Genomic DNA, 19,101 nt, shown 5'->3' with positions numbered 1-19,101 from the left:
TCTGGGTTAAATTCCAGTATCCAGCAGGTGCACAAGAGCCAAAAATCTTCAGCTACAGATGGTGGAGACTAGACAATGTGCAGTATTGTTTCTGCAAGTAACTTATGCTCTTCATTTATTTTCTTAAATGCACGTGTTTATTTGGACAGTGGGATGCATTGGATCGACCTTCTCGTGGTGCATCCCGTGAGTACCCATTTATTGGGGAAACTGACGATCCTTCCTAGCCGACTGAATCCACATGGATCCCAGTCACTTTCAAAGCCAGTAACAAGCAGCTCCTGACAGGTTTCAACCTGACCTGTTGACTGGCTACGGAAGAAGGGCAAACGCTAGAAGAAGAAAATTTGGACAGAATTTGAATGCTTACAAGTGAATAGACTGACTCTGTAGTCCAGGACTGCCCAAGGATGACTCTTTAGGATTCTGAACTGGGAAAAGGACCGAGATATTCAAGTTTATATCTGAACAAAACAATCAGTCACCCTATCATTAAAAAAGCAAGCAAAAACAAAAACAGTCAGGTAGACATATAACCCTAAACCCAGTGGCAATAGGAATGAAGTAAGCACCAGAGAGTTTTTAGGTGTGATTTTATTTCAATTTGGGTTAACTTTTACTTGAAATGGCCAGACAGGTTACCCAGAACTGCTGTTTGATGGGGAGACGGATAGTTTGCTTGGTGATGCGATTGCTGCTACTGTGCTATACCTGCAGCCTAGGTTTGAGCCTGAGCACCATGTCGCAGTGCCAGGCCCAACCACCCCTCTCCTCTTGTTTTTCCTCCAAAGGTATTGCTGGGACTCGGTGACAACACTACAAATCCACTGCTCTGGCAGCCATTTTCCCCATTTTACTGAATAGGACAGAGAGAACTTGAGAGGGGAGGGGGAGATAGACAGGGAGAGAGAAAGACAGACACCTGCAGACCTGCTGCACCACTTGCAAAGTGTCTGCTCCTGCAGGTGGGGAGCTGGGGCTCAAACTGGGATCTTTGTGTGGGTCTGTGCACTTTGTACTATTTGTGCTTAACTGGGTGCACCACCACCTGCCACCCCCCAACCCAGGACCTCTCTATCTACCTCTCTGTGCTTCTCTCTCCCTGAAGTATAAAGAATGGGGAATGAAAACAGAGTAGGGATAGTGAAATCGCATGCACATGAGACCCAGCTACCCCAGATCCACACAAAGATTTGCTGTGTTGCAAGTGAGATGAACTTAGTGCACGTGGTAGAGTTGCATGAGCATTTGTCTGTGCACAAAGGAGTGTACTCTCCCTGCCCTCTCTACCCTGGAATTGTTTGCAGTGCTCCCTGCAGGGAGGAATACCAAACTGTATTCCAAATGCATCTCGACCTTCTAAATACTCAGCTCATCTGCTCTCCTAATGGGCTCTCCAGGCTGAGGAGAAGTGATTGCTTCCATTAGTCCTGAGAAGAATATCAAATATATTTGATCTTTCAAACACTTTGTCCCAGAGCAGGCCTTGAGAATCACAAAAGATTACAGTTGGCTCAGAAGTGGATTGGGTTGTTTTCTAAACACAGCAGTGTTTTAAGAGTATGAATCACAGACTACCTGCATCAGAACTGCTGCTGATGCTTGCTCAAGAAAGATGTGTTCCTGTGCTCTTCCTCAGAAACCCTGAGTTAGAAAGTGGTGGTGGAGGAGAGACTCAGAGGATGCTTTTGGCACAATCACAGGGGATCTTGTACTCGAAAGACTGGAGAGACAGGGATGGTGATGTGTTCTTTTCTCACAACTTTGGAGGAAGTTGTGAAGTTGGGGGCCCATATTTCTAAAAAGGATTTTTTATACTAAGATTCCAGACAGGATCCAAAGAAGAGTTTTACGATCTCTTCTCTGAGTTTTATAAGGACGTAGGCTACCCTTTTGAGCTAGCCTCTTAAAGTACTCTGTCAACCTTGAAAGGGTATAGGGAAAGGAATATATCTTTGTTTTTAAGTTTTATTTATTTATTATTGTATAAAGACAGAGAAAAATGGAGAGTGGAGGAGGAGATAGAGGGAGAAAGACACCTGCAGCCCTGCTTTACCACTTGGGAAGCTTTCCCTCTTCAGGTGGGAACCAGAAGCTTGAACACGGGTCCTTGTGCACTGCAATGTGTACACCTAACCAGGTGAGCCCTCAGGAAAAGGATTCTATACAGGGTTTTGCATCTGGGTTTTTCTCAGGTGCATTGGAACCTTTGAATTAAGTTTTTTTAATTTATTTTTTATTTAAGAAAGGATAAATTAACAAAACCATAGGATAGGAGGGGTACAATTCCACACAATTCCCACCACCCAATCTCCATATCTCATCCCCTCCCCTGATAGCTTTCCCATTCTCTATCCCTCTGGGAGCATGGACCCAGGGTCATTGTGGGTTGCAGAAGGTGGAAGTTCTGGCTTCTGTAATTGCTTCCCCACTGAACATGGACGTTGACTGGTCTGTCCATACTCCCAGTCTGCCTCTCTCTTTCCCTAGTAGGGTGGGTCTCTGGGGAAGCAGAGCTCCAGGACACATTGGTGGGATCTTCAGTCCAGAGAAGCCTGGCCGGCATCCTGATGGCATCTGGAACCTGGTGGCTGAAAAGAGAGTTAACATACAAAGCCAAACAAATTGTTGAGCAATCATGGACCCAAAGGTTGGAATAGTGAAGAGGAAGTGTTGGGGGGGGGGGTGCTCACTGCAAACTCTAGTGTACTTTCAGGTATATATTTTGCACTTGTTTATGGATACGTGTGAACATTTGCTCTCTCTCACAGAACCTGGTGTATATCTAGGTTTAGGGACTTTGTTAGGAAGTGATCCACCTGGGATGGAATTAGAAAATGCTATGAAAGGAAAGGTCTCACCTGAGTAGTAATGAAGCTGAAGGGTTGTCATACCACACCTGAAGTCTCTGGACACAGTCTGAGCTGAAGCATGTTGAGGTGGCAATCGTTGCATTGATTAGGTTGCGATCGGCAGATGCAATATTATTTGATACGGATTGGGAGAGGCATGCGGGAAAGTGGGCCCTATCCTAAGGTTCTAGGACTGGGAGAAATATAGGCTCTATAGTGGAGATGTGAGGTTCCTGCTGTCTTAGGGTTCAAAAAGACGATTGATAGTTAATGTTATCATCACATTATTTGGTAATTGGGTTAACTTTGAAAAGTCCTTTTGTTAGGGTTTGCTGTATAGTACCCAGTATCTTGTAAATAGCTGTGTCACTGGTTGCCTCTGATCTACTTGGTCTAGGCTTTTGAGACAGTCCGCATATCAAATACACAGCCTATATATTAAGAAGACTCAGTCTGTGTTTTAAAAACTTCAAGACATACAATTAATTTTCCCCCCTCTCATATTAATTAACTAGTGACTTATATGACTACACTTTACTAGGAATGTATATAAACACCATTCCCACCACCAAAAGACTGTGTCCCATCCCACCCACCCATCCTCACCCCCCACCGGCCCAGGAAGCTGCATGTCTACCCCTCACCACAGGGTTTTTACTTTGGTGCCCTACTTTCAATTTAGTCAGATCTTGCTTTTAGTTTCCCTTTCAGATCTTCTTTTTCAACTTCTGTTGATGAGTGGGATCATTCCATACTCATCTTTATCTTTCTGACTTAGCTCACTTAACATAATTCCTTCTAGCTCTGTCCAAGATGGGTCAGAGAATGTGGGTTCATTGTTCTTGATAGCTGCATAGTATTCCAGTGTGTATATATACCACAGCTTTCTCAGCCACTCATCTGTTGTTGGGAACCTGGGTTGCAAGTTTTTTTTTTTTTAAGAAAAAAATGAAAAAGTGGACCGGGTGGTAGTGCAGAGGGTTAAGCACACATGGCGCCAAGCACAAGGACCAGCATAAGGATCCCAGTTCGAGCCCCAGGTTCCCCACCTGCAGGGGGTTCGCTTCACTGGTGGTGAAGCAGGTCCGCAGGTGTCTATCTTTCTCTCTCCTTCTCTGGCTTCCCTCCTCTCTCCATTTCTCTCTGTCTTATCCAATAACAAGGACAATAATAATAACTACTACAACTATAAAACAAGGGCAACAAAAGGGAAAAAATCACCTCCAGGATCAGTGGAATTGTAGTGCAGGCACCAAGTGCCAGTGATAACCCTGGAGGCAAAAAATGAAAAGGAAAAAAAAACTAACTGGGAAAAATGCAGCCAGTGTGAACAGAGCCCAGTTTTTACTTGCTTAGCAGAGAAGGAGAAAGTGACTGGAAATCTAGTTGGCTACGTGCATAAAAAAGGGAGTAGTGAATTTTGCTTCTGAATATTTCTTTTCTCTTTCTTTTTTTTTGAATATTTCTTTTTTTCTTCTTTTGTCATTAGTGTTATCCATGGGGCTTGATACCTGCATGAATCTATCATTTCTAGTGGCCATTTTTTAATAGGTTGAAAAAAGAGAGGGAGGGGAAAGAGAGACCCCACACCCCTATGTAGCTGTTATTCCCCAAGAGGAGTTTCCCCCATTGCAGGTTGGGGTCCCAGAGTCAAATCTGGGTCCTTGTGCACAGTTTTGTGTATGCTATACCTGATGAACTACCACCTGCCCCCTGAATAGTTCTTTTAGGGATATGGACCTTCCTGGAGTTCCAGGACATTCCTCATGTGCATTTATTTATTCATTCACTTGCACATCTATTCATAATTCAGGTTTTAGTTGACCCAGTATGGACACTGCTAGTCACAGAATCCATCTTTGGTGTTTCCTTATGTGAAAACAGATGCCAAGAAGTGGCATCTCTGACAGAGGTGAACCCACTATTATGAGAAATAAGATAAGAAATCAGACTGAAATAAGATATAAACCAGACTGATATCTTTTGAGGGCTTTCTGAGAATAACACACTTAAGCTGAGTTTTGAAGAACTCATAAGAGTCTTATCCAAAGGCTGGATAGGGGTAGATGAGAAAGGTATTTGAGAAAGAGAGAGTGATATGTGCAAAGACAGAGCATGAAGCAGCTTGCAGAACTGTGAATAACACTGTGTCATTGAGGTATGTATAGGCAATGGGACTAGACAGCTAGGGGACGGCTGAATCCTCAAAAGTAGCATGTAAAGAGGAAAGGGGTTTGAACCTTACTCTGGGAACTGGTGATGATGATGGATTTGTGTGGGAGAGTAAACAATCAAATTTGCATTTCAGAAAGATCACCATAACATCCTGGCAATTCATAAATTGAGAGCATGAAGCAGAAGGCAGGGAGATTAATTAAGAGATAAATCCTGAGTTATGGAATTGATCCTAGACTAGAGGGGATATGACAGATTAGATAGAGTCATCTGTAGAACTCAAGAGAGATGGACAAGGCAGAAGGGAGTAGGTCAAGGATGACTTATAGATGAATAATGACAGCTTGATGAGGAATACCATCTAGAGGGAAGGAATAAAGAAAAGAAATGTTAATTTAATGGGAAGAGTACTACTAAGATGGTTTATGGACTTGCTGAGTTTTGGATGTTTCTGGTTTATTTGGGAAAATACATTTAATAGCAATTGGGAATCATGGATTTGAAATAAAGAAGTCAGGAGAGAACTGTAAGTGTGGGAGCCAGCAGGATCTAGGAGGCTCCTGAGGAAATACTACAGTGTCAAGAGCATGAAGACCTGGGGGAGACAGGAAGTGGTGGATAGAATCCATGTTGGTTAACAATGATGATTAATGCAAATTCTACTGTTCTCCACTCTACCAACTGAGCTATCAAAGGACCCAAGTTTAATGCAAATTCTAATAATATTTTAGCACAAAGTAGGAAAGGAAAACCTTAACCACCCGGTTTGAGATCATCAAGGTCAGATTTCCCCTTGTGTTTCTTTCCTTTCCTTTTTTCCTTTCTTTATTCCCTTCTTCACTCTAACCCTTCTTCCAGCTTTTCCTCTCTTCCTTCCTTTGAGGATGATATGCTGTATCTTAGCAGATTTGAGGACATGGGAGGGGGAAGGGAGGAGCAAAAGAGCGAGGTTCGGGGCTTAAATGCCTGTTGTAGAATAAGATGATGGTCTGGTGGTGGGTAAAATGTACTGATATTTATCTTGGGGAAATGTGGGAATTACCTGTTGATGAGTTTCCTGATCCCTAACACCCTGATATTTGTTGTTAGAAATCCTACTAATTTTACCTGTGTCACCAAACTTGCAAAGATAGCTCTGCTTATTGTTTGTTACCAGCTACATTCTTTTGTCCAAAAATACCAGAAAGCCTGTGCAGTAAGAAAGGCTTCAGGGTCTACTTTATTACAACCCTTGCACTCTGAAGCAGAGGTCTTGAATAAGTTATGAGTTAGTTGTCTACCGACTGACAAAGGCCACAAGCCTTAGCCATGAACTCTGGATGGCTAGCATTGTTTGTAGAGTCTTGGGTTGTGCAATGGTGACCTGAGAATAAACCTAATATTTCTTTTGTTTGCTTGCTTTTTCTTTTATTTATTTGGGGGATTAATGGTTTACAGCTGACTGTAAAATACAGTAGTTGGTACATGTGTAACATTTCTCAGTTTTCCACATAACACTTTAACCCTCCCTCCCACCTAGGTCCTCCTCCTCCATCATGTTCCAGAAACTGAACAATCCCCCCGACCCCAGAGCCCATTACTTTAGTCAACAGAGCAAATACATTCCAAGATTTGCTTTGTTAAATCCAATATTTCATAGAGTATTACAGAGGTATACCTGATATAATGACATTTAGACAACAACTCCTGTAGTTATGACTTGTTGATAGTGATGCATAACTACCTGTTATTTATGCCTTGACATTAACTCTTTAAAAACATCTTTGATCTTCCTAATTCCCTCTTGATGATTTTGCATGATTTTACTAATAAATACTGGGCTGGAGTTCTGATCAGTTTTACTCACTTGAGACTATTCAATCTTAGGGTATCTTGTGGGCATCCCTCCAGATCTCTTCAGATCTATAGTATGGTGACTGAAGTTATTCTCTCTCAATGCTGAGATGTGTCAAATCTCAGGGTCCTGGCATCTGGATAGTCTCCATCCTAGTAGTCACCATATCCACTTATGTGACAACAAAACTCCTGTAGATCAACATTTTCTCAGTGAAGTGATATTGGAGTTGAAAAAAAGATGATTGTGCCAACTATGAACAGTAGTGTTTAATACAGTGTGTCAGATGCTGTTATCAGCTTTAATTTATAGATATGTTGTTTAATTTTTGGCCAGAGCACTGTTCATCTCTGATGATTTATGGTAGTATTGAGGATTAAACCTGGGGGTAACCATTATGCTATCTCTTCAGGTTCCTGTTAGCACTTTTATTTTTATTTATTTATTTATTTTATTATCTTTATTTATTGGATAGAGACAGTCAGAAATCAAGAGGGGAGAGGAAGAGAGAGAGGGGGAGAGAGAGAGAGAGACAGAGAGAAAGAGAGAGAGAGAGACAGAGAGAGAGGGACCTGAAGCCCTGCTTCACCACTTGCAAAACTTTCTCCCTGAAGGTGGGGATCAGGGGCTTGAACCTGGGTCCATGTGCACTGTAACATGTGCACTCAACCCAGTGTGCCACCATCTAGCTCCCCTGTTAACACTTTTATATATTTATACTTAAAATTTTTTAATTACCCAGTTTGGAATAACAGTATCCTCATCCCACACACAAACTCAGAAAGAGGCTCATTACATTTATGTATAAGGTTATAATGTAGAAGTTCTATTACAATATGATAAACTACCTATGGATACCAAAAACCATTATACTAAGCATCTTAATAGAAATGACCAGCAAGGAATATATGATAAAGTAAACAAGAAGGGCAGTGGAAAGACAGAGCACTTGTCTAACATGTGTAGGCAGGGAAACTCCTGTTTTTAGGGTATAGTGGACTCTCTAGGCACATGAACATTGGCAGAAAAAGCACTAAAGGTGCAAAGTGAGTTGTGAGTTTGAGAAATAGAAGTCATTCACTTTAAGGTGGTAAAGTCAGATAAGATGACTAAGTTCCCAAGGTATTCTATATGATGTAGTGACTAGAAATAAAAACAAAACAAAACAAAAAAATACTATATTGTACACTTAAATTTTTGTATTTTGCTAAGAGACTAGGTTTTTTTAAATGCTTATATTATTTAAGTAAAGGGAGAGGGTAAAAGAGTAAGACAAGGGCAATGATTATTGAATTTCTAAATTTCTTTACACAGATAGTAAGAATATACTGAAAATTTCATCAAGAGATTGACAGTTAATTTTGGGAAATATTTGTCTTGTTTCAGTGAGCGAAACAGATGACACCCAACAGAGACAGTTGGGAAGAAATTGTTGTACTCTAGCAGAGAGATTCTAATAGGAGTGGTAGCCACTGAAATGAAAAGAGACAGCCTTGAGATTGAGTGTGAGGGGAAATATCAATAGGCTTTGGCAATTGCGTGGACTTGGTCCTGGAAAAACAATAAGTAATAGAAAGATCACTAGAGGATTCAAGCTGGGTGGCTTGTGAGCCTTGGCAAGAGCTTAGTAGTGGAGAGAAGTCTAGCGCAAAATGAGTGTGAAGGGAGATGGAGAAAGCAATCTGGCTTAAACATATTGCATTGAGATGCCTACAAGATATTGAAGAAGCACTCTTTAGCTAGCCTTATGGAAAGAGCAGGAGGGAGACAGAGGGAGAAGTCATTCTCAGAGAGGCAATTGGTGAGGTACTTGTAATGGAGGGTCGCCAGCAGAGGAAGAAGACAGTGGTGTACCACATAATGTTATTTCACTCGACACTGGACAGCACATGACATGGTGATCCTAGCTTTTCTCTTGCCTAGTGATGTTGTGTTGTAGTGCCAGAGTGTTTTACACCACCAGCAGCCTGATTCATCTGCCAATAAGCATATCTCTCAACAGGGCCATTTCCCCCTTGTGCTTGATTTAATCTCTTGTTGTTCTGGTCATCATGGCCCCTGTGCATTCAACACACTCTGCTAATGTCACCATTAAGGACCACATCCGGTGGTTGACCTGGAAATGAAGTTAAGGTGACTAGGGACTACAGAAGTGGAAAATCTGTTATGGTGACTGCTCGTCAACCAGGCATGTCTAATGCCACTGTAGTTATGCTCTTGAAGAACAAGAACAAGGTGATGGAAGCTATTAAAGGATCTGATTCATTTTGAACAGTAGGATTTATGAAAAATCAAGAAGAGCCTGAGTGTGATGTAGAGACATTTCTTGTGACCTGGAATAGAGACCAGATACAGATGGTCTTCCTTTTAATGGTGACAATCACAAAGAACAGAGTCTAAGCTACTGGAAGGAAAAATCGAGCTGGTCAACAATGTTGAATTTCCTATTAGCTCCATGATATGTCCACAAAGAAGTTGCCAGAAGATATACTTTGCAACACACACCTATAATATTAGGTAAAGTATAACTGTACTGACAAAAGACAGCTAAGGGGGAATCTTGAGTTTCCTCAATCACAGTAGGGCAAAGATGCAAGAGTTCAGGAATGGTAAGATCACTGATTGGCTGAGGTTTTTGACAAGAGGACATTTCAGAAGTATACTAATGCTCCTGAAACCACACATGGCACACAATTTCTTGAAGTCAGAAGTTATCAACAACACTTTATTTCTAGATCCTTATTTGTTTTAATCAAATCACCAGGAAGTGAGCTTCTGGGAAGTACTATGTATTAAATATGCAGCCATGTTTTTTTTTCCTTTTTTTAAATTTTTTACTTATAAAATGGAAAAACTGACAAGACCATAGGACAAGAGGGGTACAACTCCACACAATTCCCACCACCAGAACTCTGTATCCCATCTCCTCCCCGATAGCTTTCCTATTCTTTATCCCTCTGGGAGTATGGACCCAGGGTCATTATGGGGTGCAAAGATGGAAGGTCTGGCTTCTGTAATTGCTTCCCCACTGAACATGGGCATTGGCAGGTCAATCCATACTCCCAGCCTGTCTTTCCCTTTCCATAATGGGGTAGGGCTCTGGAGAGGTGGGGCTCCAGAACACTTCTCCCCACATCCCTCAAGGATAACAATTAACTTTTACAAAGTCTGACCTTGTTGAGAGCTCTCTGAAGCATTGGGCTCCTGAGAAGCCTTTGCTTCACAACAAACATGAATTTTAAATTGCATTGTTTTTTTGTTTGTTTTTACTCTTTTCTTCACATTGTGACTCTTGAAATAATCTACTTAGTTGATCTCTTTAATAAGTTAAATGAAGTCATCAGATAAAGTCTTGAGGGTCAACCCTTGGTATATCAAGAATACCATCTCCAAGACAAAGGAGCCAAGTCTTTCAACACAGGTGTTCATTTCTCACACTATGTGCTCTAGGCAGATCTGATGGAGATCATGCTAAAGATTATGACATTCACAGCCCCCCATATCCAGAACAAAATGAGGGCCTCCATAATCTAGCTTCTATCTACATCTGCACTTATATCTGCACTTATATCTTAAAGCTATTTTCAAACCCTGCCTCTCACTGGTGCATTGTTTTTTGACTAAGCTGAAGTCCCCTAAACAAGTCCATACAGGGGTGCTTTGCATATCTCCTTTGATTCTCCAGTTTCTCCTTAGCTTATACATCCTTTCCTTTGTTAGTCACCTTAGATGTCACCTCCTCTGGAAAGCCTGCTCAGAAACCACTTCTAAGAAGTTGGGTAGCTGTTTTAAATACATTTTTAATTAGTGATTTCATAATGATTAACAAGACTGTAAGGTAATAGGAGTGTAATTCTGTACAATTCCCAACATCAGAGTTCCTTGTCCCATCCCCTCCATTGGAAGCTTCCCTGTTCTTGATCCCTCTGGGAGTATGGACCAAAATTCTTTATAAGGTATGGAAGGTATGAGTTCTGATGTTTGTAATTGCTTCTTCACTGGACGTGGATGTTGGCAGGTGGATCCATAATCTCAGCCTGTTTCTATCTTTCCGTAGTGGGCCAGAGCTCAGGGGAGGTAGGGTTCTGGAACACACTGGTGAGGTCATCTGCCTAGGAAAGTCAGGATGGTGTCATGGTAGCATCTGCAACTTGGTGGCTGAAAAGCAATAAGACATAAAGCATGAAAATTTGTTTAATAAACTAAAACCCAAAAGTAGGAATACAGCAGATAAAACAATGGGTCTTAATGTGGGGTGAAGCTAGGAAGTCTATTTTAGGTATATTCCTGACTTTATAAATTTGTGACTTTAGTAATTTTTTCCTGAGTCGAACAGCTAACATGCAGGTGGACTATAAGAATTGTCTGGGAAGATGGTGTCAGAGTTGAGAATAAGACTGGAAAACTGGATTAAGGCAGAATAGCTCCCAAAATTGAGAGTTATATAAATACCATTGAGTGTTTACCCCATCCATCTGAGCCAGGGAAAGCTGGGCATCTTTTGTCCACCATAACACAGATATCTGCTTCATAATAGAGATAAGCCACATTACCCTCCCTTATTCACGATGTAAATTGCTCCCAACTTTTGAAGAACCATACCCAGAAGAGACCCTTAGCGAATGTTTATGCAATCAGTAGAATAATCAAATGAATGGAAAAAAAAAAAAACATTCTTGTGGTCTGGGAGGTGGTGCAGTGATAAAGCTTTGAACTCTCAAGCATGAGGTCCCAAGTTCGATCCCCGGCAGCACATGTGCCAGAGTGATGTCTGATTCTCCTCCTGTATTTCTCATAAATAAATAAAATCTTTAAAAAGTAAAGAAAAGGGAAAAAAAAGTATTCTCTAAGAGTTCTATCCCAAATGTATAAGGGCACATTTTATCAGGAGATTGCTAGAAAATGGAAAGACTTGTAGTTCATGAAAATTCCAACAATAATGTTAAACCCAAAGAGTTCAACAGAAAACAGAGAAAAAAATGCTTCACAGAGATGTAATATCAAGGGAGTAAGCAAAGCCTGGGGAAGTTCATAAAGCAAAAGGAGAGAACAGAGGCCCTGAGATCGAGGAAATTCTTGGGAGGTGTTGACTCTAGAGTAGTGGGTCTCAAAGCATTGGCTATAACAGCACCCAGAACTTTGTCAGACCATCAGATTCTCAGTCTACATTGGACATCTAAAGCAATCAGGAATTCTAGGTGAGGGGCTTTCCATCTGAGTTGAAATAGTCAATGACTCTGATTCATGCTGAAGCTTGAAAACCAGCTCTAGATTCCAGGTCAGTAACTGGCAAATGGTGACCAGTGGGACAAGCCTGGCCTGTTGCCTGCTTCATTACAGTTTGTGAGCTAAAAATGACTGCCCATTTTAAATGGTTCATTTGAAATGGTCACATAAACACCCAAACCATATTTTTAATTTTGTCTCTTGGGCCGCAAGGCTTAAAATATTTACCATCTGTCCCTTTGCAGAAGAGTTTCTAGAGTCTGCTCTAGAAAACATACAATTTATGGAGCAGGAAAAAGAGCTACCCTGCCCTCTGTCTGATGGCCTGGAATCACCACAAGACAAATATAGAGGAAGCAAGGGAGCAAGAAAAATGTCCGCTGAGCCCAGCTCCTAGGGCACAGAACAGGGCAGAGAGAGTCAGGGACTATAAGTGGGGGACATGGGAGGTATGTAGTAAAGAGAAATTGTCCAACACAGACCATGCCTATATCATGTATTTAGACTTAAGGACGACCACTGTGTCTCTTGAAAGTGTATGTGTCCTCTGAGAGAGGCAGCAGAGCCCTGGCAGAGGACAAAAGTCCATCACAGAGCAAGCTGTAGAAGAAGCAGGAGAGAAATGGCTCTGTACCCAAGTGGGTAAGACTAGAGACTTTGAAGCACAGAAGTCAGGAATTTATTCCTCATTTTTGTTTGTTTTGTTTTTACCTCAGCACTATTGAGCTCTGGTTTATGGTTGTGTGTGTGTGTGTGTGGGGGGGGGGGCTGAAGACTCAAGCAACAGAGTCTGTTTGTATAACCATTATGCTATCTACCCCCATCCCACCTGTTCCTGTATTCTTTGTTAATAAGCTGAGTAAGCCTATACAAAATACTTAAACTTTCTGTAACTCACCAATGGCATAGAAGAAACAGAAAACAGTTACAGAGGAAGTGAAACAAGGCATGTAAAATACTTACTGTAGGGATGGTAATACCAGAAAACTTGTGGAAAGGATATCACTCAGCAAGCCTTGACCAAGGACCATATTACACTAGACTATATGTTAGCTCATAACAATAAAGAAATGAGCAAGACAGAGGCCTTTTTTCCTTTTTCTTCTTTTTCCACTAGGGTTTTCTTTGGAGCTCAGTACCTACTCTAAGAATCCACCACTCCTGGAGGCCATTTTCTTTCTTTCTTTCTATTTTTATTTTTATTTGATAAGACTGAGAAGAATCTAGAGAAGGGGTAAGTAGAGAGGGCACCAGAAAGAGTGGCACCTGCAGACCTGTTTTACTGCTCATGAAGTATTCTCCACTGCAAGTGGGGAGTGGGGGTTGGGACCAGGCCATTTTTTGTTTGTTTGTTTGTTAGTGATTTAATATTGATTTACAAAATTGTAAGATGATAGAAGTATAATTTCACACCATTGCCAACATTGGAATGTCCCCATTCCCCTCATTGGAAATAGCAATAGTTCTCCCAAGATCACAGATATGAGTTGATGATTATTTCTATAACTATCTACCTATATTTACATATATTTTCCCATTTATTCCTAAGGTCCTGCCTTCTTCCTTTCTAAGTCACACTACTATTTCTGAGTCTCCTCCTCCTCCTCCCCCTCCTCCCCCCCCTCCTCCTCCTCCTCCTCCTCCTCCTCTTTCTTTTCCTTCTTTCTTCTTTTTCTCCTCTCTTCTATCTCTGGGGCTTGATGGAATTGGAGTTCAGAGCCTTCTTGTCATCTTCCCCTAGCATTTACCCCTCTGGGTATATGAACCAAAATACTTTATGATGTAGAGAAGGTGGGAGTTCTGGCTTCTGTAATCGCTTCTCCACTGCACATGGGTGTTGGCAGGTGGCTCCATACCCCCAGCATGTTTCTATCTTTCCCTAGTGGGGCAGGGCTCTGAAGAGATGAAGTTCTAAGACACATTGTTAGGTTATCTTCCCAGGAAGTTTAGTATAAAATCATAGTAGCATCTGTAACTTGGTAGCTGAAATTCAATACTATATAAGGCATGACAAAATTTTTAATGAACAGGAACCATAAAGTAAGGATAGAGTAGATGGGAATAGGAATTTTAGGGTGGGTAGAAGCTAGGAAGTTTATTTTAGGTATGTTCCTAGTGGCCCATGCATGGTAATTTTTGCTGGAGCTTGATAGCTAACCTGCAGGTGGACTAAAAAATGTTATCTGGGAAAATAGTTCAGAGTTGAGAATAGGACTAGAAAGCCGGAGCATAGCAAAGAATAAATCCTAAACTTGAAGAAAATATACAAATATAGTTAACTGTTTACCCTGTTGATATCTATTCATTTATCTATTATTTAGCACAGGAGTCTGTGTAACTTCTTGAGTCCCTGTCAGTCTGAGCTTGTAGTCAATGGTCACAGCTGGGAAAATTCTAGGTTGGACTCATTTCAGGACCTGTCTTCCGCGAGTGGCAGAGTAGGATGACCCAGCCTCCATTCAGAGAGTGGGGCAGTCCCTACCATTGGTAGTTCATAGTGAGGGTACAGTCCTGAAGAAATCCACAAGAAGGCTTATAATGACAGTCCTAATGGAAGTGAACAGTGACGGTAGAGAGAGGGGTCAGTGAGAGGTCTAGACCCTTTGAGTCTATGGGGAAATTCAAGCATTCCCTGGCTAGCACTCCAGATGATGGAGTAGCCTGCCAGTGACTAAGAAGGCCATCATTAAGTGAGCCAGTATCTTGCCCTTTTCCCAGCTTTTGTATTCCCTTCTTTACCCGATGAGCTTCAACTTTATTCCATTTGTTAAGGTATTAAGTGTCATTTGATGTATACAAACCAGTATGAGGTTTATGAGGTCTGGCCTCAGACTAGGAAGGAAATACACCTAGTGAGGTCTAAGCTAACCTTGAATTTTGCTGCATTTACTTGTTTGATGATTCTAGTAAAAGGTGGCATAGAGACAGTAATTGTCCTTTAGTTGATAGATATTTTTTTTTGCCAGTATATGTCTTGGCCAACTGTGTACAGTATTTCTTCTAAAGATTACCAAGGGATGACAATAGTGCTGATGCTGTCAGAAGAGATTAGGAGATATGTCTTACTTTCTTTGGTGTAATTAGTTGAGTAGATAAACGTTGTGACTCAGTATACTGGCCAATGACAGGAAGTTGGACACAGCACATGGCTGCTGTCAGCCAGGCAACAGAGCATGAAACGATCTGCATAGGAATTGTGGGTGGACTGAAGGGACTTAAGCACAACCTGCCAGAAGTCTCTCTCTTTTGGCCCCTGCTTCTTCCCCTGCTCAGATGGATCCCGACTGAGGGTGCTTGAAGTGCCTGCCCTGGCTGCTTCTCCTGGGAACTGAACATGTGACTCTTAAGACTCTCTTCAACAGCTATAATGAGTAACCTATATCTCTGATGATAATTGTGTGTTTTCCAGCACCTAAAATGTATATCTCATATTACTGTACCCTAATAAAGCTTTGATTATTTAAACTCACTCCCGGCCATGTCACAGTCAAGTCCACTATGCGACATAGCCAAGTCTTTTAAATTTAATTAGAACAGATAAAATGAGTGAGGGAAGTGAAGGAGGGAGGTAGGCGAGGAGGGTATCTATGCTTAAATATTTGATTAGAAAATTTATGGTGCCCTCTTTAGGCCTTTCTACTAGATTGTTGAGCTGAATAGTTCTGAATCTAATCACAGAGGACTATTAAACACTTTTATTTTGAGGTATATAGTTGCCAATAACTTATGGATACTTGTATACATGTCCCCAGTCCCCTAGATCCTAGTCTATACCTAGGAACCAGAAGTCATTCTTTGTTTTTTTTTATTAGTTATTTAATAATGATTGACAAGACTGTGCTATAAGAAGGGTACAATTCAACACAGTGTCTACCACCAGAGTTCTGTATCCTCTCCCCTTCACTGGAAGTTTCCTTATTCTTTATTCCTCTGGGAGCATGGACCCAGGATCATTATGGAGCACAGAAGGTGGAAGGTCTGGCTTGTGTAATTGCTTCTCCATTGGACATGAGCATTGGGAGATGGATCGATGGCCCTGTCTTGCTCTAGTAGTATAAGGCTCTGGGGAGGTGGGGTCCAAGGATACACTGGTGAGGTCTTCTGCACAGGGAAGTCAGGTTGGCATCATGGTAGCACCTGCAACTTGGTAGCTGAAAAGCAGTAAGATATAAAGCAGAACAAGGGAGTCGGGCTGTAGCGCAGCGGGTTAAGCGCAGGTGGCGCAAAGCACAAGGACCGGCATAAGGATCCCGGTTCGAACCCCGACTCCCCACCTGCAGGGGAGTCGCTTCACAGGCTGTGAAGCAGGTCTGCAGGTGTCTGTCTTTCTCTCCTCCTCTCTGTCTTCCCCTCCTCTCTCCATTTCTCTCTGTCCTATCCAACAACGACGACAACAACAATAATAACTACAACAATAAAACAACAAGGGCAACAAAAGGGGATAAATAAAATATTAAAAAAAAATTTAAAAAAAATAAAGCAGAACAATTTGTTTAATAATCAGGAACCTAAAGGTAAAAGTAGAGCAGATGAAATTTGGAGTCTTCATGCTGGAAGGAGCTAAGAAGTCTACTTTACGGATATTCCAAAGGGCCCATGACTTTACTAACTTTTGACTGAGCCCCACAGCTAACATGCAGGTGGGCTAGGAGTATTATGCCAGAGGCCATTCTTAAGAAGCTCAAAATTTCATAGGAAAAGAGAACAGACAACAGAGACCTCAAAGGGAGAAAACGGCAGCCACTCTGCCAATTGTGTGGGGCAGGAGAGAGCATCTCAAGATGAAGATCTGTTTGAAGTTAATAAGGAAGGGCAGGACCTTCCAGGGCTCTCTCGCAGCATGTAACGCTGTCTCTAGAAACTTCAGATGGCTCTGTGTGACTACAGCTGTGATGTCCACTGTGGAGGATAGGATATGAGACCAAAGACAGCAGGGACACACTGCATGGACTTTAAATGCCATGCTCAGAAGTTTATAGTTTGCAAACTGCTTCGAAATAGTAGCGGGTGTCATCAGATCATGAAGCAAAGCTTAAGATGGAGCATGAGGAAATTTGTGTACATCCTTGTGCAAGCAGACATCATGTATATGTCTAAATAAAGCACAGCTTAGCCCTGACATAGGGGAACAAAGCTCCCAGGGGTTCACACTCACACCCTTGACTAGCAGAAGAAGGAGAGCTGAAGTCTCTGCTTGAATGTGGGTTCCATGGGATAGATACTCTGCCTGTGCTTTGTAAAGCTCTCCCAAGAGGCAGGTTGGACAAAAATCCCCTCCCTTCAGCAGCCCAGTCATGCAAGAAAACAAATGAGAAGGGTGAATTCCCATAGAAGGTCAGCAGAGATAACCTTCCCTTATCAAATCATGCGAGTGCTCTCTAGAGCTGGGCATGAAAGCAAATCTCTTGCAAATGCTGACCCCAGCCTTGAAGGGAAGTGCAGCAGCTTCACAAACTGCATCCTTAACATGAAATCCTTTATCAAGATGCAATCAGAAATGCAGAGGTGGCAGAGTCATCCAGGAGGAAAGAGGAGATGATGTGGGTTCCAGGAAAATGTTTAGCAGTGAGGAAATGCTAATATGGATTCCTGCCTTCTTAATCGGGCCCAACAGAAGCCTCAACTCAACAAATGTAATCTGAGCACCAAGAGCAAACTGGCTGCATGGAATATGTTGAAAGTTTGTTCAAACAGCATGGAACCTTCCATCAATGCAGTAGGAGCTGCTTGAACCTGGGACACGCTAATAACAGACCCATGCACTATCTGTGTGAGCTCTTGGCTGGACCTCTATACACAAGACTCTCATACCTGATATCATTTAGGATGACAGAGATGAGTATTAGAAAGAGGCTGTTTCTCTAAAATGAGTGAGGGTCGGGGAGGGAGAGTAGGAATGAATATGTTTAATGTTTCTAAGTTAAACATGAAACATGCAGAGAGCCTGAGCAATGCTGGGATTCTAACACTGCATGTTTAATGTAGATACATTTACATATTCATACCTATCCTTGTGCCCTGCTTCTGTAAGTCCCTTAGCCTTAAGCTCTGAGGGCTGAACATGTTCAGTCAGACTAAATTAATAGTAGTTTTATTGACTCGTTATTTTTGACATCTATTTGGGAGTGCAGAGCCATAATTACTAGGTAATAATTTCAGTAGGCTCTGATTAGAAACTAATAACATTAGCAGTAAACTTTTTTTTCCCTCCGGGGTTATTGCTGGGACTCTTTGCCTGCACTACAAATCCACTGCTCCTAGAGACCATTTTTCCCCAATTTTATTGCCCTTATTGTTGTTGTTGTTACTGTTATTGTTGCCATTGATGTTGTTGTTGTTGAATAAGACAGAGAGAAATCAAGAGATGAGTGAAAACAGAGGGGAGAGAGAAAGAGAAAGAAACCTGCAGACTTGCTTCACCACCCATAAAGTGAGCCCTCCTACAGATGGGGAGCCGGGGGGTTGAACCGCGCTCCTTATGTGGGTCCTTGTGCTCTGCACCATGTGAACTTAACCTCCTGTGCTACTGCCCGAGCCCTAGCAGTAAACTTTTAACATGATTGCTACGAGGCTCCATCTGAGGAAGAGGATGGAAGGGTGGTCCACAGTGAGAAGAACTGGACAGAGGACAGTTCCCCCTACCACCTCCCCCCAGACCAGACCACCACCCATCTATAACTTACTTAGCAGGAAGAAAATCTGATTCCATGACAGGGAAGAAAAATAAAGATAGACCCCAGCTGCAGTACTCACATGGAACTCTAGCAGAAACACCACTCCATAGGTTTCATCTTTTCAAATAATTCACGAAGATTTCCAATCTTTTCCTCTTAGCATTTCCCTTTCTTCTTCCACAGATGCCCATCAAGCCTGCTCTTGCCTTGGTAATTACCAAGATTCATTGAGAACTGTCTGTGGCCAGGTCCTCTTCTAAGCACCACAGATGCATTATTACTGTGTGCAGGCCTCACGGAAAAGCTTAGAGGGCTGACACTTTCATTACTCCCTTTACAG

The 19,101-nt window shown here is 41.9% G+C and overlaps 1 non-coding gene across 1 annotated transcript; it reads right to left on the bottom strand.

Annotated features, from left to right (window-relative positions):
* Window positions 1-1,815: 1,815 nt before the first annotated feature.
* Window positions 1,816-1,937, bottom strand: LOC132534543 (small nucleolar RNA SNORA26). Its single transcript, XR_009546239.1, has one exon. It is a non-coding gene; the product is annotated as a small nucleolar RNA SNORA26 (small nucleolar RNA).
* Between the last annotated feature and the right edge of the window lie 17,164 nt (window positions 1,938-19,101).

The sequence above is a fragment of the Erinaceus europaeus genome, chromosome 18 (genome assembly GCF_950295315.1).
Source record: "Erinaceus europaeus chromosome 18, mEriEur2.1, whole genome shotgun sequence".
NCBI classification, from domain to species: Eukaryota; Metazoa; Chordata; class Mammalia; order Eulipotyphla; family Erinaceidae; genus Erinaceus; species Erinaceus europaeus.
The sequence above is the reverse complement of the archived record's forward strand: the minus strand, read 5'-3'. Positions and strand labels throughout refer to the sequence as shown.